Here is a 13107-nt window from a genome sequence, read left to right as displayed (position 1 = left end):
CTGTTTTCGTGCCGCACAACTCACTAGAGTAACAATGAAGTTCAGCGTGTATAAAAATAAGCTCTTTCTACGACAGTTTACGTTGTTCTGGACGATGTTTATCACACCATATGGTAGAAATGTTTCCCTTAAATGTTGTTCACTCTGGGACTTGCATACGTGTCAACAAACAGGAAAAAAAAAAACAGCGAGGAGGCACAGATGGACAGCAAACGATACGCATGCAGTTCAAAAGAAAAAAAAAAGTTGGAAATATCACAAAACGACTTATAAGAGCAGACAAATGTTTCAAACAATCATAAAAGTCACTTTATTTTTTTTTCATGCCTTTGAAGAATAAGCATTAGACGACCTCAAACAGCTATAGCGCAATCCATGTTTTCTAGTTTCTAGAAAACATGACGCTAGATCTAGCGTTCTTTATTTATTTTTTTCGCTTTGCCAGATTTTTAGAGGGGTTTAGAGGGCCTGCTTGCTGAAATGAGGATTATAAGAATATAACCTAAGTTTTCGCATCGCCAGCCTAGTGCCTGCTGCACCAGCGGTAACTTTAAAGCACAGTTTACAAGTTAAAAGCGCTAAAAAAACAAAGGACAAGTGAAATCTTTCGCATTTACGTTTTTTTCTTTTAGCACTCTTACACTCTTAGAGAAAAGGGTCAGTATAGTCCTCCATAAAGGGAGGGACGCTCTTGATACATATGTCCCTTCAGAAAGGGAGAAACTTTCGTCCCTTAAGCAGGGGAGCAAAAGTTTCTCCGTCGACTGCATCTCATTAAGGCGGCCGCAAATCGAGCAAATCGAGCTCGATAAGGCTTAACGAGAACGCTAAGTCTATTGTACGGAAGGAGAGGAGCAGCAAATAAAAACGTAACACGAGCTTTCCGCGAACAGTATTTATTTCAGAAGCCGGCTTCCCCCTGCAGGTAAAGAAACTTACGTTTCGAAAGCATGCAGTCACTCAGTCTTCTCATCATCAGCACCGCGATGTTCAACGGAGACAACCGGCACCCAGTTCGCGCACTTTATGTCTTACCTTTGCTATTCCTCGAGCCAAAATTCCTTCGTCAACCGTTGCGTCAACCTCACATCACGGAGGGGTGAAAACCATTCGCCCGCAAAACTAAAAGCCGCTCTCAAAAAAAAGTAAATCCGAAGCAACCTCTTGGCTTACCTCAGCACGGTAAGACGAAATTATGGCGTAGCCGCGTAGCGTACAAGGATGTTAAATCGCTTGCCACCAGATGGCAGGATCAAGCAGAGTAATCACAAGTAGCTAGGCTAAGTGGCGCTAGGTACCGCCCAATTCATGTTTTACAAAAAAATGTTTCTCTTTTCTTACGCCACAATAGCGTTTTCGTTTCTTCGGGAACCTCTAACGCATGTAGACACGTTACGCACACTTACAAGCATCAGGTGAACATACATTAAGCGCATACACATACATCGCACATACAAACATCAATAGAACAGCACACTAACCCGATCACTATTACCGAGCCCTGCGTTTCCGTCTTTTATACTGGGCGTTTTGAACGTACGGAATTTATCGGCGGCTCCCTAAGCAATAAAAATATTCCGAGCATGTTCATTTTTTTCCAGCAATGTCATACATCTGAGACTATTGTTAATGGCTCAGGGGATGAATCTCTTATTAAAAAGAAAACGCTTGATCATGCCGTAATTATTTGAAAGCCAATAAATCGAGCCGCTCCAATGTGGTTCCAAGCCATGAGCTTGTTTTCCCGCACGACCCATCGTGGCCAGTATTTCTATCTTATACTGTTTGTTTTTCTATTTGTGCTGTTCGCGCACGGCTGCAATTGCCGTCTTGAATTAATCTTTGTAGAGCGGATATTAACTCAGCTGGAAGTGATGCTTCACGGGCAGAGAAATCGCTTTTCGATGAACTTGAATGCAGTCAAAGCCGCGACTTGCGGCAGGTGTTAAGTGTACGGAGCTACGCCGTTGCGAGCTCGAAAACTTCTAGCGCTCATCCCAGCGCGCCACTTGGAGGGCAGTTTCTACAGGAACCGTAGTATATTTAAACAGTAAAATAAAAAATAGCGTTTTTTTCGATCTTACCTGTTTTTTTTTTTGTTTTTTTTTTATGTCTAAACTTCCATTGTAAATATACGTACTTTCCGTCATATTTTCATACTGTTCAGTCTTTTTCCCAGAGCGCAATCACTCTCGGGGACCGACAGTCACATTGGCCACTGTACGATAGGAGCTTACCGTTCAGAGCAGCGTTCCAACATGACTATCCACACGTCGATCGACTGCACCCAATCCCTCAAGTGGTCTTAAACTCTTTAATGTAAAGCAGAATGTCGTCCTGCGACACCCCGCCCCCTCCGATAACGGCCCGACCAGCGGCATCAATGACCGACAGTTTACGTCATCTCATCTTGTTGTTACACCACTGATACGCGAACACACGGTCACATCGGCGATAATTCAAGTCTTCTGTTCACAACCCACAACACCGCCATCACAATGTTGATGACACGCAGAAATACAGTACCATGTTGACGATGTTGCTGACACGCAGATATACAGAATCACGTTGAACGCCGGTTGGCACTCGGCACGGTACAACAAAACAGAACTCAGCAAGGAAGGCACCCAGGCAGCCGGCAGCAAAACCTGCCTGTCTTGGACGCAGTTCCTGCGATTTCTATAACGTCAAAAACGTCAACAAAGTTAGCACACCCGACCGGACATTGGGAGGCCCAGAGTTCAAATCCTGGCTCCGCCAATTTTTGGCTTTCGGCGGGTTCCTGGAAACTTTGATTCTTTGATTCATTGGATTAAGTACGGTTCATTCATCTGCACATATTCGTTCATATCCTCCTCGGAGACCACATACGATGGTGTGAAGTGCCCGTGTTGTATACTCAATAACGTGGCTCTTGATTCTCGCAGATGATGATGATACCGTGTCTCTAAAGCTCATAAACAAAGAATACTACATGTACACGGGGCGAGACAAACAGTGGGAGGATTTCTGGAGCACAAACGAGCACGTACCACGTGACACTAAGCGTCGTACCGCGTTCCACGCGGCGGCGCGTGTTTCCAGAACACCTCCGATTGGATACATTTCGTTTCTTGTGCATTAATAAGACAGGTAGGAAACGCCAGAAAGCCAAGTGGAGTTGTGTAGTGGTTAGCACACCCGACCGGACATTGGGAGGCCCAGAGTTCAAATCCTGGCTCCGCCAATTTTTGGCTTTCGGCGGGTTCCTGGAAACTTTGATTCTTTGATTCATTGGATTAAGTACGGTTCATTCATCTGCACATATTCGTTCATATCCTCCTCGGAGACCACATACGATGGTGTGAAGTGCCCGTGTTGTATACTCAATAACGTGGCTCTTGATTCTCGCAGATGATGATGATACCGTGTCTCTAAAGCTCATAAACAAAGAATACTACATGTACACGGGGCGAGACAAACAGTGGGAGGATTTCTGGAGCACAAACGAGCACGTACCACGTGACACTAAGCGTCGTACCGCGTTCCACGCGGCGGCGCGTGTTTCCAGAACACCTCCGATTGGATACATTTCGTTTCTTGTGCATTAATAAGACAGGTAGGAAACGCCAGAAAGCCAAGTGGAGTTGTGTAGTGGTTAGCACACCCGACCGGACATTGGGAGGCCCAGAGTTCAAATCCTGGCTCCGCCAATATGTGGCTTTCGGCGGGTTCCTGGAAACTTTGATTCTTTGATTCATTGGATGAAGTACGGTTCATTCATCTGCACATATTCGTTCATATATATATATATATATATCAGGCCAGTCAGTATCGTTTTTTCCACTCTCTGACGTCCGCCGTCGCTCGCAGTTTGTTCCAGAAATAGCTATTTTTTCCTCAACCTCCCTCGTGGTAAAAATGTTTTAATGTCTTCCCTAAAACGCTTGATACTTTAATTGTTTGTCCTTTCCGTATATTCACCGCACATTACGGATGTTTTTTTTTGTTGTTGTTGTTGTTGTTGTTTTATTCTTTTCTAACCAGCCTACATAATGCTCTATATGTCTTTAAAAAAGCAGTTCTCATAAGAACACGCCGCAATAAAAGTAGAAATCGCGATTGTTCGTCGCGCTATATTTTGACGATAACGGGATTCCCATTACGGTGCTCTCGCTTTTTTTTTTAAGGAGGCGTTTCTATGCGCCTGTAAACTGATGGAGAGGAGCAGAAAAGAGGGGACGTCAGAACGCCGAGCTCCGATTGGAGGGAATAGTGGGTAGACCTAAAGCTATAGCTTCCTTTGCCTCCACTGCACTCGTCGAACGCTTTAGGACGCAGAATGTTGGCGCCTGGCGTTTGGCTTTCGCATTCTAACGCGTTTGACGAGTGCAGTGGAGGCAAAGGCAGCTCTAGCTTTAGGTCTACCCACCATTCCCTCCAATCAGAACTCAGCGTTCTGCGCCCCTCTTTTCTCCTTCTCTCTCTCAGTTTATACCCGCATAAAAGCGCTGAATAACGAATCACGAAACAAGAAGAATAAACATTTTAAGAGCCACGCCCTCCATTTCATAAGTTGTCAACGACTAATACCTGTCTAACTGTTGAGGATGTTCTAAGCTTGAACTCAGTCCTAATTAAAATAACATGAATTGATGTTGTCCAGATGGAAGCGAGAAAAGAAAACATGGGCATTGTCACCCCTGGGGCAGTGCAACGTCTTTTTAAAAACCCGCTGCGGCACCTGTGGAACTTCTCCAAGCCGCAAAGGTTGCCCGAGCCCAGCGGTCTGGCCCCCGGTGTGTTTGCCAGATGTTTTGCGTGGCTGCAGTGCCACGTGTCGACCTTTCCCTGAACCGAATATCGTTTCCTTGTGCTAACCTTTCTTCTTTTTTTTTTTTTTTTTTGCCGATCGATTTGGTTTTGGCAGCATGATGTTACTTTTGTTCGATTAGTTCGCGAGACCACAGGAAATAAAGGAGGCAACGTTGGCTATCATCTGCTACCATATTTTTGTATTGTATCGAAAGGCAAAAACCGATTTTTCGCACATTTGCTGCATGCTCAATGTGCATCCTTGTTATCGTATGCGGACAACCTACGAAGAAGATACTCATCGAAGATAATCCCACACACGCGGAATTCCAGCATGCACGCGAGGCAAGTTTTCACGTCCTTCACCATTTAGCTTCAATGTGCCAAACCAGTCTAAAAAATGTGTCTCCGAATTTTAAAGCTGCAAACAAATGTTTACCACTCAGTTGTATGTCAAATTTGCGGATAGGAGAGGCCAAAATTTCATCTCAAAATCACGCCCCCCCCCCCTTCTACTGTTTTCACACCATAGAAGTCCCCCCTCTCCCTCTTCATTCCAGCTCGCCCCCCTCCTATCCCCAGACATATCCAGACCACGACGATAGATGGCTGTAGTCGCCCCTCCATGGGGTAGAAGCTGAGCTAGTTGGTGGTACATATTAAAACGGTTAAACCAGCTGAACTGCGAAATTAGGGAGAAGGGAGTAAAGACAAGAGAGGAAAACGAAGAATCTATTAAATAGTTGGTGGTCCAGCGATCACCTGTCTTTACTCCTTTCTCCCTAATTTCGTAGTTCAGCTGGTTTAACCGTAGCCCCTCCAAATTCAACGGGGAAACCGCGAGGCTGCGTGCATTCAGCCATTCTAACTACGCAAAAGCTTTCCGCTTCAGGGCCACTGGATATCCGTGGAGCAAGATACATTCCCTAGTAAAGCATTTGAACAAATCATGCAAGATTCACTCTCCGTCTAATGAGCGAGAAAGGCAGGCGCGCCGCGCTGTGCAGAGTTCACGGAGGGCCACCGCAGCACGAGAACAGTAAAGGGCGCTAACCACGACAATCAGTCAAGGGGAACAGCGTGTAGACAGGGCCGGGCAGTATCGCGATACAATTGTATCGCGATAAAATCTGAGGGACAATCTCCATCTCTGTATCGAAACACTTCTGAAATATATATTTGTATTTTAGCAGTGAATTACATTTGCAATTTTTTCGCTCGTATCACGATACTTTGCCAGGCTCAGGGATCTCGTGATATTTGTCGAAATTGAAATGTCGTGTTTTAGAATAAACTAAACACCACCTTTCTGGTGCAAGGGGTCCCAGAGTTTGAGGTATGACTTGGTTGCAGCCTGGCTGCCTGGTAGGCCACAAAGATTAAAATTAAATAAAGAAGAAGTAAAACTCACAAATAAGTGTGATTTATAGAACGGTCAGTTCTAAGATTAGCAGGATAAGCTGCTCCCAGAAAACCTTTTCCACCTTAGCAGAGCAAACGCTGTAAAGGAGATTAGTGGAGAGGAGAAAATCATCAGTCATGAACAATCGCGAACTTTAAGAAGGACTTACCTTCCTCCATGGAACCTGTTCATGTCTTATAAAGACTATAAAAGTTTTTCGTTTCATTTCGGTCTCAGTCACGTGGGTTTCCCGTCTAGTATGCGGGATAAACAATTATTAAGACATTTCAACCTGGAATGTCCGAGAAAATAGAGGTGAGGCAGAACAAGAATGTGTGACAGTCACGCATTTTCCGTGAACCCTTTTAGCGGCGTGGAGAAACCAAAACGATGTTTTAACGCATACGAGAAGTGACGACATTCAAGTTGGCTGCGGTCTTTCGGAAATGGTGTTTACTTACACGCTAAAAGTTTTAAGGGAAGCTACTCACATCTCTTGGCACCCGAGCAGAGCGAACACCTGAGAGGAGGTCCTATCCTCCCCGGCGTTGGCTCTGTAAAGTTTCAAAGTGGGGGGACCAGTGGTCTCAAAGTCGTTTGAGATAAGGGGCCTTAGTTTGAGTTTGGTGGCGACATTTTCCACACCGGAAAGGTCGAGGGCCAACGTAAGACGGGGAGGAACAGGGTGGGGAGTAAAAGATTTCAAAGAGATTTCGTGCTCTATGTTTTTTGTAAACTCACAGCTTTGCTAGTGATATCTGGCAAAACCTCACGGCAAAGAAATACTTATTTCGGCAGACGCCTTTCGTCAAGTATGTAAAGAAGTCATTTGTCTTTCGTTGTTCAATGGGACTCAGAATTGTATATTTTAATGGTGCGAGCCAAAGAGGCAGGAGAAACGATCGTGCGCATTTGCCTCCGCCATAGAGGAAAAACAAGATTGCAGTTCCTTTCCTCATTAGTCGCCCCAGAAGAAGAAGCCGAACCGGTTTCGAAACGTTGGGCCCCTGATTTATGGATTGGTTGGTCGTCATATTTTAATAAATTTTTTGCTGTCAGTAGCTTCTTTTTTTCTTTTTTGTTTTCTCACGCTACCGCTATAAAAGAAACATCTCGCTCGATTTCAAGGGAAAATGAATGAATTTCGGGCTGTCTTTTCCTGTCCTTCAGTTTCGTGATCCAGGAGAAAAGAAGTTTCCTAAAATACACCACATATCAGACTCCTCCCGTGGCGGATTGCTTCTGGAACACTGTAGATTGCGTGGAGCACCAATATGTGCTTCAGCTTGGGATGCGAATCGGCGGAAAAACGTAAGGCTCACTTTATCACTCATAAAAGTCACGGGGGACTTAAGAACAACAAGATGTGGCCAGTTGACATAACATGCTTCACTTTACCTGGATTGGCTCCTCATAGTACGTGTTCTACGATGCTGTGGTTTTTCAGGCTTCCAAGTGACAACGAAATAATTGAGGCTGGTCACATCCAGGCGCTCTTGCGTCATTAGTGACTATAAACGCTATCTATTGATGATGATATTTCGAAGGTCTGCTCATAAACACTCTTGTACTGCACAGAATTCAATTTAAAACTCTGCTCCTGTTCAACACCAGCGAAGGACGCACCCGGCCGACCGTAATTTTGCATAAGCTCACACCAAGTACGCAACCAAGCATCTATTTATTTACACGTCAATTTACGTTCAAAACACATTTTCCGTCGCGCCAAGGACCGTGGCCGCGAGTTGCCATATTCGCTACCCGCGGACGCTGATGTAAAAGATGCGGTGAACGCGATCATAAATGAGGCAGCTGCAGATGTTGCCTCATTTTTGATTATCATGATTCAGTGTCCAAAACAAAATACAATAAACTCTTAATGGTCGCGCCTTTATTATTGTTGATTCTTAACTGTCGCGATTCGCGAAAAAAAAAACAACATTTAAACGTTCCTTCAATATTCATCTAAAGTTAAGACACCTTTACGTGCTTTGTGAAAACATAATTGCCTTGACCTTACGTATGCAGTCCGGAGTGCGCAGAATGCTAGCCTGAGGGGCCGCTCGAAAGCGACATTTTCCGCTAAATTTCGCGGGCAGTGGCAGCGTGACACCAACTACGTCATTACGTCATTTGACGTGCACTGCTACAGCGTGGTATCAGGTGACACTGTGATGTCAAGATGCATAGTCACGTGAAACTATGAAGTGAAGTAACGTGACACTGTAACGTCAAATTATGGGTCCCGTGACACGTCACGCCAAGGTACGTTGTCACGTGAAGCTGGGACGTCACGTCACGTGACTGCGCAACCCGGTACAACCACGTGATTCTACCCAAGTTATTATGTTTTGTTTTGGTTACAACTCTTCGTGACGCTCGAGGCTTAGAAACTAGCTTTCATAAAGGCATCATTCTGCTTTCAAAGTCAACGCGTGAGCACGATTTGAAGAGCAGAGAGGGAGATCTTTGTTAGAATTTGGGCGCCGTATGTCATTGGTGCACTATGTTTTTGAACGTTGCGAAACGCTCCAGATAATATAATTAGTTCAACATAAAAACGTGCTTTTCTAATTATGAAGGGAGTTCTCCCCGACTGAAGAGAAATACAGAATTGACACGGGACAATATATTCATATTGTTACTTGACACGAAGATAATGTCTGCATGACCCATTGCAGATGACACTGAACCTAGAAGATTTCCCTTAATGTATCTGAAGCCGACAGGAGATTGTTTAGTCCTGCGAGTTCCACATCAAAATAACGGTGAGTGCAAGCAATACTGAGTGAGGTCAAGCTTACACTTCTTGTTTAATGATGTTACCGCATGTACACTAACCCTTCGGAGATTTTTTAAACTGTCCGCAAAATTCGGCTTCTCAACGTATCGCACGTGATTTACTACAGAGCTTTGGCATAATGATGAATATTTAGAGCGAAAATATTAACGGAGAAAGTTGCATCTTTCAAAAAAGGAAAAAGAGTAACCTGTGTCGGCTAAACTATGACGGCATTCGAGACGGTGTCAAAGCGGTGCTCGCTGACTAGTAAGTGATGCCGACAAATGGCTAGGGAACGAAGATTTTTTTCGGGCTCGCCCGTTTTACAGGGAAAAGCCGCACAATCATCATCATCATTACCACCTCCATCATCATCATCCCCATCATCATCATCATCATCATTATGAGGATGCGGTGCCTCGCTCGATTATTTCTGGACAAGAAATGGGGGGCTCTCGGCAATTTGAATACCTCTTTTCGTATCAGTTTACCAAAAATTTATGATCGCACTTTGAAAATGGTACATTAAAGAGACGCGCGCTGAGCTGAGGAACGGTACCTAGTAAATGTTACGAAGATTTGCTAAGCTCGCCGCCGGGGAGTCCTCGACGCTTCCGACATCTGACGGCAGCATTACGCTTGCAAATTCCGTCTGTAAATGCAGCCGTATATTATCCGAAATAGGTTCTTATTTTGTTTTTCAAAAAGGCAAGTTCATCCGTTCATATTTTCCCTCCATGTTTTCACCAAGTCGCCTCACTCCTAAGTAAATCGTTGCACGACATGTTGAAAACCCGATTTTTCCGAACCGTATAAAGTGGGTTCGAAGCGTTTCTGTACTACGTACAGTACGTGCTGCAGATATTGACTGAAACGTGTACATAGAAGCACAGAAAAGCGCAGTTCGAATGTGCTTACGTTGTTTGAAGCTGATTTTGTTTTGTATGAAAAGCATTTCAGCGGAAGCCATTTCGTCGAAAAGATCTGCGCAATCGTACGATAACTTCGACGCGAGGGCTTCATGGTTACGGTGAAGTGGGTTCCATGCCATCAGGGAGTCTACAGCAACGGCCTGTCCCACAACTCTGCGGAGGAAGTTTTAAGACAAATCCAGGAAAGTCGTTCAGGAGTGGCCAGCTCGGAAGCTAAACACGAACAACGCCATGCCTACGAGGAGGCGCAACAGCTTGCGGAGAAGGAACGAAGAGAAGCGCTCCGGGTCCTGATTCCGGAGGAGGAAGGCCAGGTCCCCCTTTGGCTACATCCAGGGGCCGGCTGTTCGACTCCGGAGGATATGGACCGGCGCCGCTGTCTCCTCATACAAACGAGCACTCATAAAGAAGAAACCCGAGGAGGGTCGCTGCACTCATTGTCCCCAGAAGGGCTTGAGACACCAACTGCTAAACTCCGGGACTTCCTTTGGGAATGCCTGGTGCTACAAAAGCATCGGGACACCGCGTAAGCACAGCTGCCTGAAGACATAAAAAGACCTTTCGAGTCAACGCGTCTAGACTTACCCTACGGGGCCTCCACAACACCGAAAAGCGGTCCTAGACTCGCTTCGCGTACATGCGGAAGGCGCGCCTCCAGGGCTGAGTCTAACTCCCTTTTCTTTCCACCTGATGCCGCCACGCAAGAGAGGGGTCACACCTATTAAATCACATGTTTGCACTTCACTTTTTTTGTATACAAGTCATAGGTCAATAGACCCTATTCTGACTGTTTATCCCCGAGCCAAGAATAATAATAGGCAGCTCTCGTAGATCTTGCCCGTCATGCCTCAATGCTCTCCGCAACCCGCTAGGACTTCTTGAGCTCTGCAGACAAGGCTAGCAGCCCCCGTCTAAATTGGTGGCGTCTTTGTTGCGAAAAACAGTCCATAAAATCTCTTTAATAAAAGGAACGAATAAATGACGCTGACTTCGAATTTCACAAACTCTTCATTATAACCCTGAAACCACAAGTTCAACAAACGCTTTATTTTTTTTCATAAATTTACGCAATTGTCTTCTTTTTTGCCTCGTTATACCTGGGGTTATAATCAAAATCCAGCGGTGATCAGTCGGGTGCCAATGGAGCCTTATTGCCAAATTCCACTTCCAGCCGGCTCTTCCCATTTATGTATATACTTCCTTTAGCAGGGTGCGACTCGCAAGTGAGATACAAGCGTTACGTAAGATCTCTGCCCAGTTTTTGGACTTCTGTGCAGTACTTCCTAAGCTATTGAATGGCTACTACGTCTCTAATATCTACTAACTGCCGTTACTTTTTAATCCATAGAAATTATAAAATAGTCTTTGTTCCACACTGGCGAAAAACATGCCGACGGTGAAATGTTGCGACATATTTATTTAACATATTTATTTTAATAACGTTTGCAACGTTCAGGTGCAAAAACGCGGGTCTACACTGTCTAGCAGAGTTCCAGTAAGGACATTCATTGTGAGATGCTGAGAGTTACTGAAGAAATATGATGCATATATCAGGTTCTAAGGCGGACATGCTATATATAAATGGCAAAACGGAGCATGACGCTTCATGTACCCAACTCCTCATAGATCACAATTTTAGGAAAACATTTCCGTGCCCTACGGAAAACGGGGGGGTAGTCTCTGTTCTCAGGGAAAGAAGAGGGGGTCAGCCTACTTTCAATCCCTTGGCTCGAGTATTTGGTTGCAGCCGTACTTTATGAATAAAATATCCGCTCGCAATAAGACTTTAAGTTGTGCAAATTTTTTGTAATATTCCATCTATTATTCGTAATATTCCTGCTGTGATGCTAGCATGGACGAAACAGAGTTTTTGCAAGCCATATTTGAGCGTTTTGTGAAAAGCACTAATGAAGCTTGCGCACGCGCGAATAATCAAAAACATTTTTACACTTCCAACTACTGCTTATGAACGTGTTGGAAATTAGATTGACTTATTTCGTCTCCATTCCAAAAATTGTTTTTGTTAAGAGAAGAAATATCAGACTAAACATCGATATTACAGATGCATCTGGTTTTCAGGTCAACTATTTCACTATATCTTCCCGTGCATGCTCAATCGTTACGTACCGAGCTCATTAAAACTGTACCCTCAGGTACATTTTTGAATTAAATATATTGTCAGGCCCACTAATATATATTCAGACTTCTTTGGCTTCCTAAAGTATAGTCACTGATTTCGTTTTGAGGTAGATCGAGTTTCATTTGCCGTTTAACTTATATAATATCTTGGAATTATCTTGCCATCATTTCTGCTCTAATTTTTTCGTTACGACATAGAAAATGAGCCTCTCTCATCACGTTCCTGAACGAGCCATGCAGTAATATTAAGAAAAGGTATTAAAAGGGATTTACGTAAATAGCTTTACGGTGTGACCACAGCGAAATCTCCTTGAAGAGCATTGTCAGTTAACAACCCCAATATAAGGCGTTATAATAGACCCATACTGTAACAATTCGGTGAAGACATTACTGAATAAAAAGCAAGTTGTAGTCTTATTTAAATCAAGTTTAATTTTAAAATTTGAGAAAAGATTATCTGTTTTAAAAGTGCCACTCGAGCTCGCTTATTTGCCTTTACCATTAGTTGCAAAACAACATTTCTTCTTTCTTACAGGTTGTATCTTATTCATCCGAGAAAAAATACAACCTGCGATGAATGCCATCAAGAATGCGAAAAAATATATGTAGAGAACTGTAACATGACTCTGGAACAATCTCCATGTCATAGCACCTGCCACAAAGAAAGTGTTCCTCAGTGTTGAGACTGCTACTTGCTTTTAAAGAGCCATTAAAAAAATGTAACAGACGACTAAGACATTTATATATTTCAAAAATACACATCTTCTCGTCCGATGCAAAATTTGAATTTTCTTTGCCTTTGAGTTTTATACTCATTGACAGCCGAATAAGAAACGCAAGAGGTTAATATCTTCACGCTGCTTGCATCATGATCTGTTTTACGGCATTCGTTTCAGCCAATACTGGAATCTCATTGGCGGAGGGACGATAATGAGATGTGCGACGCTTTGCCTGCCTGCTGCGTTTCTAAAGCTGCAACTTACTGCACACCTCATCAACCAGATAAAGCGTCGGCATGCAGACCGCTTCCCTGCACTATGGGGCCTCAAAAACGCGTC

At 44.1% G+C, this 13107-nt stretch overlaps 1 pseudogene; it reads left to right on the top strand.

Annotated features, from left to right (window-relative positions):
• Positions 1-4910: 4910 nt before the first annotated feature.
• On the top strand, positions 4911-12732 carry LOC115328438 (annotated as a pseudogene).
• Positions 12733-13107: the final 375 nt, after the last annotated feature.

This window comes from Ixodes scapularis, unplaced genomic scaffold, assembly GCF_016920785.2.
Source record: "Ixodes scapularis isolate PalLabHiFi unplaced genomic scaffold, ASM1692078v2 PGA_scaffold5__190_contigs__length_132052651, whole genome shotgun sequence".
Classification (NCBI taxonomy): Eukaryota; Metazoa; Arthropoda; class Arachnida; order Ixodida; family Ixodidae; genus Ixodes; species Ixodes scapularis.
The sequence above is the reverse complement of the archived record's forward strand: the minus strand, read 5'-3'. Positions and strand labels throughout refer to the sequence as shown.